Source organism: Poecilia latipinna, unplaced genomic scaffold (assembly GCF_001443285.1).
Source record: "Poecilia latipinna isolate Pla-1442-1.1 unplaced genomic scaffold, P_latipinna-1.0 Scaffold1054, whole genome shotgun sequence".
Classification (NCBI taxonomy): domain Eukaryota; kingdom Metazoa; phylum Chordata; class Actinopteri; order Cyprinodontiformes; family Poeciliidae; genus Poecilia; species Poecilia latipinna.
Genome location: NW_015113670.1, coordinates 13,012 through 25,531, shown reverse-complemented (window position 1 = coordinate 25,531; position 12,520 = coordinate 13,012). Strand labels below are relative to the sequence as shown.

Sequence of the window (12,520 nt, the reverse complement as noted above, 5' to 3'; positions counted from 1 at the left end):
TTTTTTTTTTGTTTTTAAAAAAAAAACTAAAAACCCCCAAAATTCGAAACCAAAAAAAAAAAAAAAAAAAAAAAAGCTAAACAAAAAACTTGAAATCAGAAATCGTTCACAAAATTCTCTAATTTACCCAAATACTTCCTCTGAATCTCTTGACTTCAAAGGAAGTATTTTGGTTTATGCTCTCAATTTTCTAGTATTTATCCACATCAGGTCCTCTTGAACAACAAGTCACAAACTAATTCCATGGTGTACTGTATGTGGACACTAAAACACTTCAGGTTTAGTGTGGAATTCAGGCTAATGTGAATGTACAGCAACATCAGTCCAACCCCTGTATGCCATAATGTTGTAAATCTTCAGGATGTTTGTCTGCAGAGTGCCGGTCACCACAGTTTTACAGGTGGAATGGTAAATGGTCCACACTTGTATAGAGCGTTTTAAACTCCATCCATGTACTACAAACCCCTTACAAGGTGTACCCTGAACCCTCATTCTCTAGAGGGCTGTTTGTTGCATTGGTTTCGTGCACTGTGGTGTTTATGTAAATGATGTCTGCTGATGCTGAGAGGGTTGCCTGACTCGCTGCACCTGTACGGTAGCGGGTTTCCAAGTGTGAGGAAAAAAGTCTTGGTGTAAAGGTTTATTAAAAATCCTGTTTCTACCACAAAGATTTTCAGAAGAGATAACAAAGTCTCTCTCTTGCTTCTAATAGTCAAAATATGTCAAATTGTGTTTTAAATGAAATAAAGCAGACTTGTTTCATGTCTTGTTTCATAATTATTGGGATATTGTCTATTTGTTTTTATGGGTTGGATCCCGAGTGGTGATGGCTGTCCCGGACATTTTACAGTTGCTTCGCTGCAGAATGGCTATCAGTCATCTTACTGTACAAGTTCTGCAGGAAATGAATGGAGAGGCAGCAACATCACCTCCCATGTGTCAAGGCCATCGAATTTAGTCTGATGCTGCGTTCAGACCAAACGTGATTTGAGCATCAGGGGTTTCTTGTTTTAGATGTCGATGTGAGTCTGGGATGCACTGAACAATGACGTTCGTTTTCACCACTGCTTCACCACAAACAGACCCCAGAAATGTCAGAATTTTTGCTATTGATTAAAATACAGCCGCATCCCACTGCCATACCCTATGATTCTATTTTTTTTCCTTCTTAACCCTTGTGTTTACAAATGGGGTCCAACCAAATCCACACCCATATCATTTGAATCAGTTGCCTCAGTCCTCGCACGCACAAGGGTTAAAATTCATTCAAGGTGACATTAAAAAGGTTTTAAAAATCTTGAATTTGACTTACTGCTACCCTGACCATCCACACTGACTCTCACCTAACGGCAGTTTAGAGAGCCCAATTAACCTAACAGTTGTGTTTTTGGACTTTCGGAGGAAGCCGGAGTACCCTGGAGAGAACATTCAGACTCCATGCAGAAAAAGCCCATGTCGGGGATCAAACACTGTGAGGCACCATCAACCAGCAATTCCAGATTAAAAAAAGTCACAGATTTTAAGAGTCAAATAACCTCAGGGTGCTCTGGTTCTTCTGCGACTCTATTCATGAATCCACTTCCATTCAGTTTCCTCATCCGTTTTGCCGATTAGACTCTGTGTTTGACTGTTTTATTCCTCCCGTCTCTCTCCGACTAGTACTGTTGGTTTTACAGATCTCAGCAGACTGACTTGTGGAGGCTTTGCTGCAGGCAGCTCCTTCTCCTTAATGAGAGAAATGGAGCAGTTCCTCGCATTCATATACTTCCACACACATCTTGTCTGCATGCATGTGTGTGTGTGTGTACTTCAAAGCTCTATGTGTCTTACTGCATGCAGTGAGAGTTTGTGTTCGTGGTTTTGGTGAAATTGCTCGTATGTTTAGGTCAGCATGTTTTGTGTGTGAGTATAGCCAGGAGGTTTGTTTTTGAGCATTAGTGTGTGTGTGTGTGTGTGTGTGTGTGTGTGTTTTTTTTTCATGCCTTACCCCTGCACTCACCGTTTGGAATTCTTTCCTCTTGTGAAACCGAGGAAGCGGCGCTGTGTATGTGGCGGTTCGACACAACATTTCATTTTCGCGCTGCGTGCTGATGTAGTCGACTGTGTTCTCCTGCAGGAATCCAGCTTCATCTTTCATTCTCCCAGTTCATGCATGCCTGCATCCGAGTCTTTTTCTCTGCACTTTAATCTGTAGTTCCCATGTGCATCTTAACTAATAGGAAAGAAAAAACAAAAAAACCACTTCCTAAATTAGTTTTGTTACACATAATCTGTGTCGAAGAAAGACATGAGGAGATATTTGGCTGTGGCTGAGCACTCAGAGTGTGAAAGTCAATGGATGCAGAGAATTGTTGCTTTTTTCACATTAAAGAGAAAGAGCCGCCTGCAGCAAAGCCTCCTCCAGTCGGTCTGTGGAGATCTATAAAACCAACAGTACTTGTCAGAGAGAGGTGTTGGAGGGGAAAACCTCTCATATAGCGTGTATAGATTTCAGAACCAGATGCAGAAAATGAATGAAAAGTGGTATATTCAGAAGGAACCAATAAATCACCAAATAATTTATAACTAATTGAAAAAGACGACATTGGGGAATCTTAAATGTGAATTATGAGAGACCTTCAGTGGAGTGACTTTATTTTTTGAGCTTTTCCATGTGCTAATTATTTGGAGTACTTGCCATTTTCACATTTTTTAAATTTTCCGTACATGGCTTTTTCAGAAATGAAAGAAGCTACCTGTTACAGAAGGCTACATACAGACTGAATTGGTTTTTATCATGTGAGGTTTAAAATAACCCAGTCATGGTTGGTACATGTTTACTTTGGTTTAAAGCTGTAGTATGTAACATTTATAAAAAAAAAAAAAAAAAAGAAGCATGATTCACAGCGCTAAGATTCGTTGTTTCTGACTGTATTTCTACAAATAGTGCTAGGAGTATACAATACTGTCACGACTTGTTTATAGTTTTAACAAACGTAAAGAATATCTTTTATATGGTATTCCACATACTGCAGCTTGAATCTGTCGTATCATATTTTATAAAAGTTAACTTGTCCAAACAGAAATTAGTACCAAAAATTATTCAAATGAAAATGTAATGTGAATCATTGGTGAGGTTTGAGTATTTTATAAATTTTTTTATCATAATAATTTATCAAAATACTGCCAAGAGAAATACACTGATAGCCAGTGGAAAAGCACATTGGTGTGACATGAATTGTTTATAGGTGTGAAATGTTGAAGGGGAAAATTCATACTGAGTTGATTTTAGTTTTGCTTCAAATTTTTTGTAGTGTTTTACTTTTAGACACTTTTCTTTCCTCTGGCTGTTTGTTAGGATTTTCTAATTGGTTCTTTTCAGACTGAATTATTTTGTTTTGTTTGTGGGGTGAAGGTGGGTTGTTTCGGTCCACAGATCTGCTAAACACTTTGGTGTTAGATTGTGTTGGACAAATGATAGATGTAGTTTTCTACTTTGGAATAGAAACACTTTTTTCACATCACGAGTCACATGATCAACAACCAGATGTTGTCATTGGTGCAAACCATGATGAAGAAAACAGGAAGTAGTTGATGATGATGGTGTGGCATGTTTTTTTAGTGAATTATCATGTGAATAAACTTATTCACCTGTGATTTTAATGGCATTTCTTATTTAATGGAAACACAGCAATTGTGAAAATGATTTTTTTTTACATTAATGGAATATTGACAAAGTTTTGCACACATTTGTAATAAAAGGACAGCTATAGACGTGTAATTTTACAAAATAATTTACACTTGCTGTGTGAAAGCTTGTAGCAAATATTTGTGCCACACATCAAACAGAAATTCAAACTAATAATGCATAATAAAGATAAATACTCCCAAACGTAACATTCAAATTTAACAATGGCAGTGTCATGTCTACTATCCAAAGTGTTTTTCTCTAATTGACAAGACATAATTAGGATTTTGATTAAAAATCAATCTCCAAGGGTCTTAAAAGAGACTCCTCTTGTCCCCGTTAGCATGTCGTTTCGCCGGCTTTAGGTTGGGTACATCTGTGTCGGTGTCGACATGTGCGACAGGTCTGTTCGAGCTCTTGTTTGATGTTTGGCCACCTCTTCTGCAGGGATTACTCTGGAGGCTGTGGCAGGAGAGAGGGGAACCATAAAAGCTTGAAAAGAGTGTGAATTGACCATAAAGCTCTGCCACTCTGAAGGGATTAGCGGGGGTTAAACTGCAGCGCTCGATAAAAAACTGTCATTTTCTCTGTCACACACTTAGCTCGCTGCTGTGTAGGCATGAATCAGACAGGAAGATGCAGAATTACCTACGTTCCACTTTCTGTGCAGATGTAGATATCATGGATGTTTGCATATTTGTACTTGTGGCTAGGGCTGTGTTTACAGCTTTATCTAATAATGCAAAATGTGCTTTAAGTTTTCCTTTTCAAAGAGCGGCTTCGTCTCCCCTCCTTCCCTCCAGTTTTTGAGGCACAGTTTGAGTTCTGGAAATGATTAAAGCGCCAGACAGACCAATCAGATAAGGCTGCCGCAGCAGCCACAGAGGGTCAATGGTAAGGGTGAGAGGTCAAATTCCTTCCTCTCTGGTTGGGACCGTTCTTCACACTGTTGCACTGTAAACTGTCACAGATGTGTGGACCAAATCCAAAACCTATCACACTTTAGCACACTCAAGTAATCTTTGCAAGACTCATTGGTGATGTCATCCTCCTTCAATCTACTTGTCATTGTCCATTTTCATATTTTTTCAACAATGGAAGACAGAAAAGGGGTGTGGGCTGCTGGGGCGAAGCTTTTGTTGCTGCAGCTGTGTGTTTTTCAACCAAACGTAGATTTGCCAGGCTAAGCTACAACATGGTTAATGGAGAAATGAAATTTTCCTATTTCAGCATTTCTCGCACTTCCCTTCACGCTTGGAGTCCCGGTGCATTTTTTCCACATTCTGCAGGTCTGGAAAAAGAGGCTACAAGAGCCTCAGCAGAAGTTTTAACACACACACTTCTAAACACACCCATAGTCACAACTTTTTTTTATTCCAGCTGTAGATTGACCTCTTAATACAGACACATTTGAACATGCATCAACCCTTCTGTCAGTTTGATACGTTTTGCCTCATAGTGCTTTAGCAACAGACCATACATGTCAGGCAGCCAGATTGCTGGCAGTGGTACGTTGATTATACGCTGCAGCTATAGCTGCTGATGTCTTGTTTATGTGAAACATGCGCCTGCTGGCGAAAGACTATGTCAGCTCCAATAACACGGTGAAGGAGATTACTACTTGAATGCAGCGGTTATATCAACTCAAACATCTGGCTCCCTCTCCACCAGAGTGTGTGAGTTACAAAAGCGAGCGTTACTTCACTCCAGAGGTCCTTTAGGAAAAGCAAGCAGGGCTAATGCAGCGGGAGGGGGGCGGCAGAGCCAGATTAACAGATTTTATCACTGGAAATAGGACTAGTTTTTGCAATCCACAGAGCTTTCCTCTTGTTTTTTTACACACACGCACACACGCACGCACGCACGCAAGCATACACAGGCATAATTAGTATTCCTGCACAGTTATTTATTGCTTTTCCTTCTTTGCTGATGTATACTGTTTAATGAAAATAAAATTTGGTGGAACTTATTACATATTGGTGTTTGAAACTGTTTGTGGTTATAATTCTAACCAGGTGAGCTTTCATATTGATCTCATGGAAACTCAATGTTTCAGCTTTTTTGCAGTTTTCTGGAAGTTTGTTGCCGATATGTGGCGCATAGAAGCTGAATGCTGCTTTGACAGTTGGATGTGAAATGGGCCAAATTTAACCTGCTTTCCTGAATGTAAACAGCTTCAATTAATTTCAGACGTAATCAAAAATAAATCTGAATTAATGCCAATAAGCTTGAAAGAAAACAAACGCTACATAACCAGAAAGATGTCTATAAATAATTTTTCTTATGATTCATGTGTTTTGTATTAGAACTGCTCTTTTTTGAATTCCTCTAAAATTAAAAACCTGCTCAGACACAATTTTTCTTTTTTACGTGCTTACAACTTAGAGTGGACATATTGTTACATGAGGCTATTTCTGTTTCCTTCTGCTAAATCCTTAATAAAAAAAAATCTCCCAACAAAATGCAACTCTGGCTACCTGACAGAAGTATATTTAGACTGAAGCAGAATCCTTCCACACGACTGAAGAAAAAAATATTCAACTGAATGTGTTAACACTTTCCTGGTGTTCTATGATGAGAGGGGAAAAAAAAACTTATGGGGTGAGACAAAAACAAGTAAACAAACTGAGCCAGTTAAATAGTTTGTCAGTGCCAAGCTCAGAGAACTGAGAAAAATGCATCATGATTGAAAACGGTCCAAAAGATTTGAAACTTGGGATGGGTGGCTTTGACGAAAGCTATCACTTCTCTATCTCTGGCATCGGCAAAAGATCGACTTCGTGTACCAAAGGTGGTCTCTTGCTCTGTGCCAGAACGTCCTGGCAAAATGAACAGCTTGTTTTTCCAGACTGCAGATTTCGAAACAGGCAACGCTATTAGAAGGCAGCCATTTTTCTCAGTCTAAATGGTTTTAGATAGTTGCAGACTATCTCAGTTTCCAGCATATTTCTATTTCTGAACAAGCCAGGAGCTCGGAGAACTGAATGTGCCTCATAACCTTGTCTTCAATGGCTTTAATTAAGACTAGGAGGGTCAACTGTAAAGTCTAGTCACCATGATAACTCAAAGTTAATGATTTGCTTCTTGCGCAGTCTTTCCTACTTTTTTTGTCTAATATTATGGCCTAAAGTTGTGGTTGTTTGGCTTCAGGCTTAGCAGCTCAGTAAGCAATCGTTCTTCCCTATTTATGGCTTCTGCATGCCCGTATCTTTAACTCAAATTGGCTTATTTGCTTCAGCAACTTGGATGAAGTGATGAGTCTTGTTATCGACACGGAAGTGTTTCAGATGCCAACTCAGAAATTATGCTCATCATATGTTTTATTCGGACTGGGTGCATTTGGTACGACAGAGAGTCAATACTAGAAGTGAAAAGATGTCCTGAAGTTTGATGGAAACATTCTTACTTGAGTGAATAATGTTGTGCTGTTTTATTTCTGCTTTAGGGTTGTAAAATATTTTGGAAAACAATAACTTTGGCATGGGTTGCTATTTTTCTCAACTGGGATATGTTAGTTGCCAATACCATAACATTTCTACGGTTTAAGATCCTTTTACTGAAATGTGTGACTGACGTTTCAGTAAAATGATTGATTTAATGGAATAGAAACTGTTATAAGTGTTAAAAATCTGCCTTAATATTGCCACAGCCGTAATGTTTTACATGTGAAATGGCCATTTTGGTTTGGAGTTGTTAAAGAAACTCACACTTTCCAAGTCAGAAGTCTGACTTCAGTCGGTGATGTTCGTGACATCTAATTTAAAAGTGTTAATTCCAAAATTTTCAAAGTAAAGGTATGTCCAAGATACGACAGTACACACAGTATATATAAAGAACTACTGGTATCTTACTAATGTAGTAATCAAAACAGTTATATTTTTAATAATAATAATAATAGTGCATTTTATTTGACAGCACCTTTCAAAACACCCAAGGACACTTTACAACATTAAAAACAAAAATGAAACAGAAATTATCCAAAAGTATAGATGTTTGTGTGTTTCTTTAGATAAAGCATTACATATTGTGAAACTGTCTTTTTTAAAGTTACAGGGTTCAGATATTTTAAAATTTTAAAAGGAAAAGGATAGTTGGAAGTTAAATAGATTCTTGGATGGGCTGATGTTAACTAGTCAGATGTTCACTGCTTGTTTTGGATTTTTGCTTGGACTTTGTGTCAGTTGTGCAGCATCAATGAAGAGTATAGGTTTCTGCTTTGTCCAAGTTTTGTAGTAGTTTAAAAATAACCTAATGGACTCAACTAAGATTTAACTTTACACTAATATTAGCCCCGATTTCCTTAATTTTGCAACATCTGCAGTTGACTGATATTTGTATGAGAAACCAACTTTACCTACCGATCTAGATCTGCAAAGGTCTGAAAATCCTTCACTGTCCTGTTTTACTCTGCTGTTAGAGAGGACTGACCGAGACTGAGACAACTTCGTGAACTCCTCTGATAATCTCCTCCCAGCGTCCTTGGGGGGACAGTTGTGTCCCCCAGGTTAGGGGGAACACAACATGTTTACAGTATTAGATTGCTGCATTCGAAGCAGATCCACTGAGACGCTGTCCGTCTCTGTCCGTCTGCATCCCCCTGCCGGGCTTTTCTATGCTCTCACGCCCTCTCTGACCCTTGGGCCCGGGGTTGTCCCATCTGCATGCCTGAAGGAAAAGAAAAAGCACTGAGCCCCAGTATCACGAGGACATGGACTGTAACATGGCATCACCTAATATTTATCCAGCAGCAGCAGGTTGTCGTCTTGTGAGTGAATAATATCGGTAATCCTGTTATTTCACTGTTAATACTGTTTTCATTTTCAAATGGACTCAGTGTGTAATCCATGCTGAGAGGTCAACATTAGGGAAACCTATACCATGCCTGTTTTTCCACTCTTTTCAGCAGCTACAGTTACTTCTAGGAACATCTTTAGAGAGCATTTAGCTTTGACTCCAAGTTGGATAATCCTACTCTGTTGTTACGAAAGAAAGTTATCACATACGAGTACTTTAGCTGGATTTGTAATCACTGAATAAAAAACAGTAATATTCTTGTTTTTTAACAAAACAAGCCAAAACAATCAAATAGAAATCCCAGCATTTAACCAAAATTGTCTTCTGGGGCAGTTATTTAATTCTGACGTTCCAAAACACAGCCATTCGGACAGCTAACATATGCTGCTGCTTATTTATGAACCCCTTAAGGTGCAGGCCTGCCAAAATCTACACAGAGATTCCACGCCTGGATGAAATATTGCTTTGAGGTTAGCAAGAGCAAATCATGCACATCTCCAGATGCATTAGGAAAATGCAACAAGCTGCAGAATTAACCTTCCAGTTCTCATAGATGAGTCAGTGAGTGGCTGGACGGTCTGGGTTAAAGAACAAGAGCAACTTCAAAGGAAGATTGCTGAGAAGTGAAATGTGTGTCAGCAGAAGGTGATTAGTTTGTTCAAGGCTGAGTTCAGAGTCTTCATGAAATAAATGTATCTGAAATGGAAAGTCACAGGATGTGGAAACTTAATATTCATGTCTGGAGTTGAAGCCATCAGAAAATGTGTATTAATCTAGACCAACGTTGGACTTTTTTTATTTTTATTTTTTTTTTTAGGTTTGTTGTTTGAGGTGTTTCCTGTTTGATTTTAATAGGCATTTATTTGGATCTTTACAATGTTGTTGTTAAAACAGTGTTTTCACTTTTTGTTTATAGTAGAGATCCATTAGCATTGGTATCGACCCATGTTAGTAAGTTTTAAAGATATCTGTATGGTTTCCATCGTATTGCTGATTGTGTGTGTTTGGTCTTATGGTATTTGCTACAGCATGTGAGAGTGATGCAGCAAAGGGAGTGTGTAACTGAGTATGTTTGATTTTTCACTGTCTAAAGTATCAGTAAATATCAGTTATTGCTCATAACAGCAATATTAACGTTGGATAATAGTATCAACCCAAACTCACATCGGTGTGTCCCCAGTTTAAAGTAGTGTTTAATTTCCTTGTCCAAAGTCAAGAAATGCTTAAATAGGAATAAATATAAAAAAAACATGCTACAACGTAGCCAGAAGTTGAATTGCAATGAATGTTCACTCCGCAGCAAACATGGCATGCTAAATAAAAACAGTAATAGCACACTCCGTAGCTTAATATGAGCTCATATTACAAAGATATATTCTGTGAATTGTTTTAAAAACAGGAAAAAGTCATGAGAAATGTTGCTGAGTGAAACTGGAAACACTTTCTCCATTTGGCTCAGACGCTGAGAAATGTTCAGCTAATAAAATGCCAACAAAGTTTACAAATAATCTTTTGAAGAAGTGTAGATGTGTAACATCCACTAAAAGCACACATACAAGCATTTTTGGTTCAACTTGTTTTGTATTTAAATAAAATAGCAAACAAAACATGATGCATAAAAACTTTTTTTTTTTTTTTACATTCAAATGAGTCGAGGTGAATTCTTTCAGCCGTAGTTGTGATCAGATGAGTATAATTTTCCATTCTTAGTCAGATCAGTCAGTCATATGGTAACTTCCTATTTTTAGATTAAAATATAAAACTGTAATTTTCAACTAAATTGGCAGAGGGATAAGAGTTCAAATCTAACAGATTATCAGCATTAGCTGTGAACACTGATATGACGAGCCTTGAACTGCACATGAACCAAGCCAGTTATTTAGCTTTCCTACATGTCAGTAACACCACCGTGGTGCTTAATTGGCCCTTGTAGTAAAATGTTTCTTTCACTTCCCTACAGGAAGTCCAGAGGTCGGGTTCATCAGCAGAGCAGTTAAGTCACTTGAATGGACTCGTTTCCAGCATCTGTATCTTTCTTTTACATCCTCCCTGGTGAGAATTAATCACCCACTCAGTTCCTCTTTTGTCTTGTCCCATTAATATATCTTAGCATGAAGAGGTCAGGGTTACATTTCTTTACCTGTACTTCTTTTACCAATGGAAAATTACAGTGACAAGCGCTATCCCTCACTACCGCGAAGCTTTGGCCTGGCAGCAGAGCTGGAATGCTGTCTGGACTGTGATGTGATAATCAGAACCAGACTCAAGCAAACCAGGACCTCATCCAATCACAATCAGCCCAGAAAGACACTTCAGGAATTTCGTCTCTTCCTCTGTGACTAGAGCCTCATGCCAAAAAGACGTAGGTTCTGGTTTGGCTAGCAGTGAAACTGGAAAATCACATACCTCCAATGTTTTTAATCTTGCACCTGGAGTCACCCTCCCCCCAATGCAAAAACAAATTAGTCTCCGTATTGTCGTTTGTTAATGTTTTGTCTGTTGTGGATTTGTTGTCAAACTGGATTAAAATGAGCCGTATGTGCATGTGTTCACAAATTATTAACTGGAAGGCTGAAGTGTTGAGAGAGATGGAGATGTGAAAATAAAATAAAACACACTTTTTTTTCAAATTGTGAAAGGAAGGAAAAAAACACACCGTCTCAACGCATCATCCCCAGTTCTCCCTTTAGGGAGATGCCAAACTTATATGGACCACTCTAAAAAGATTTCTGTGGACTCTGTTCATACACAGAAACTTTCAGAGTTAAAGCAATTTATTTTTGCTCCTTGTTTTTCTTTTCTTTTGGATTTTATTAACCAGAACAAATAAATTACAAGATCAGATTAGCTTCTCTGATCACAATAGTTTAGTCAAGCTAGTCCCATTAAAGCAGTATACATCAGGGGTAGCTGATTTGCATTAAGCATTCATTTCATTCTTTTGACAATGGACGGAGATGTTTGTATAAATATTAGACTACATCTCCCAACAGCATCTCTCCTTGGTGAAATCCTGGCAGTCAGCCCACAAAGAGTGTAGTTCTAGTATATCTGTGAAAAAAGGCCCTTTGAGTTCATTTCAGCAAATGTGTCAGTATTCATTAAGCAAATGTGTTCGTACTGGTGTGAAAATAAATCAGAATGTCACATTGGGATCATTTCAGGTTAATAACTTGACAGCTGTGAAGTGAAGTTTAGGATTCATTCACACCAGTTCTGTTTAGTCTGCTTTAATCAAACTTTTTGTTGGCCAAGAAAAGCTGCGTCATTTGGAGAGATCTGAATGTTCACCTCTCCAAAGCAGCTAACTGTAGCCTAAAACTCAGGTCTCAGTTTGGTTGGTGTGGTTCGAAGGCATATCTGAATGCCAAGAGAACTTGAAACCGCTCCAAATCAGGAAGTATACTGGAGGACAGAGCATTCTGGGTACATGCAACCAAAACAAAGATGCGAGTGTAGCACGAGCGGTAGAAAGGATTCAGGGTTTTTTTACAAAAACAAATTAGAAATCCTACAACTGCTACAATCTGAGATGACTCCACTTCTGTCTTGCATTTTGTGAAAAAAGAAGTTGCCCTCCTGTCTTCTTCAGAGGTTTTTGGTATTGTTTCTTTCAGTGGTTCTTGGTGCAGCGCCAGGGTTCGGTTCATTTGACACAGTGCAGTGTGAAAGTGAACTTATAACTTGTAAGTTATAAGTTCACTTATAACTTATAAGTTATATAAGTTATAACGCGACTTAGATATGGATTTAGAATTTTATTGCAATATTTTGTGGTACTATTGTGATCATTATACAAATTCTGATAAAACCCCCTTAATATTTAGGTAACTCTATGGCTGTGAATGCATGGGAAACTGGCACAAACACAAATATTGTTCTTGAAAAACATTCCCATTAATAAGCTAATTCAGGACACCACTTAATTTAAAAAGTGTGATTTATACTGTGTCGCCTCACATATTAACTGCATTTAATCATACTCTTGAATTTGCTGATATTTTTTGATGCTCTAGTGCAGTGGTTCCCAAACTTTTTCTTCTGCGCCCCCCCCAGTGG

At 38.3% G+C, this 12,520-nt stretch overlaps 1 long non-coding RNA gene across 1 annotated transcript in view; it reads left to right on the top strand.

The window, feature by feature from the left end:
- Positions 1-11,017, top strand: part of LOC106959189 (uncharacterized) — a 38,629-nt gene extending 27,612 nt beyond the window's left edge. Inside the window, exons 3-4 of the long non-coding RNA XR_001427295.1 lie at positions 10,422-10,513; positions 10,633-11,017. This is a non-coding gene — a long non-coding RNA (uncharacterized LOC106959189). The remainder of the gene's footprint in view (positions 1-10,421; positions 10,514-10,632) is intronic.
- The last annotated feature ends 1,503 nt before the right edge of the window (positions 11,018-12,520 follow it).